A 635-nucleotide genomic window follows, 5' to 3' on the forward strand; every position below is an offset into this window, starting at 1 on the left:
GTGATTTGGCATTGCTGGGGCCCTGTAACAGATACATAACAATATTTTCGCAGGAGTTTCATCCCACACCAACAGTTAATTTGAATAAAGCCTAAATCAGAGGCAGACTGGTGCTTTCTGTTCCTATATTTGTAATCTACAAGACCCAGGTGTGTATCCTTCTGCTGCACATAGCAGTCAGTGTAAACTCTCTTAATGTTGTGAGACCTTAGCTGTAGCCGATGGAGCACTAGTGAACATGATCTGTCAATCTATTCTATAACAGAAAGCTAATTTACTTATAGAAATGCATGCATTAAATGAGGTTTTAACTAAAATTCAAAATATAAAACAAAGTGAAGTGGAGTAAAGGTCTTGTAAGTTTCTGACTAAACCTATGGAAAAAAAATATTTATATTCGCATTTCTTAAATTTTCCCTGTACATTTATTATTATATACATATATGGTGAATTTCCCAGTTATGCTGATTCAGAATATTCAGATAATCTTATCACAGTCTTTAGCAGGAATATAGGGTCAGAGGAAGTCAGGAAACAAACAAAGCAGAGACTTAGAATAAGAGATATAAAATCCTAGAGACAACAAGCTATTGCCATTCAGGTGAAATCTTACAAGGGATAAAAAGGAAATAACA

This window comes from Mixophyes fleayi, chromosome 11, assembly GCF_038048845.1.
Source record: "Mixophyes fleayi isolate aMixFle1 chromosome 11, aMixFle1.hap1, whole genome shotgun sequence".
Lineage (NCBI taxonomy): Eukaryota > Metazoa > Chordata > Amphibia > Anura > Limnodynastidae > Mixophyes > Mixophyes fleayi.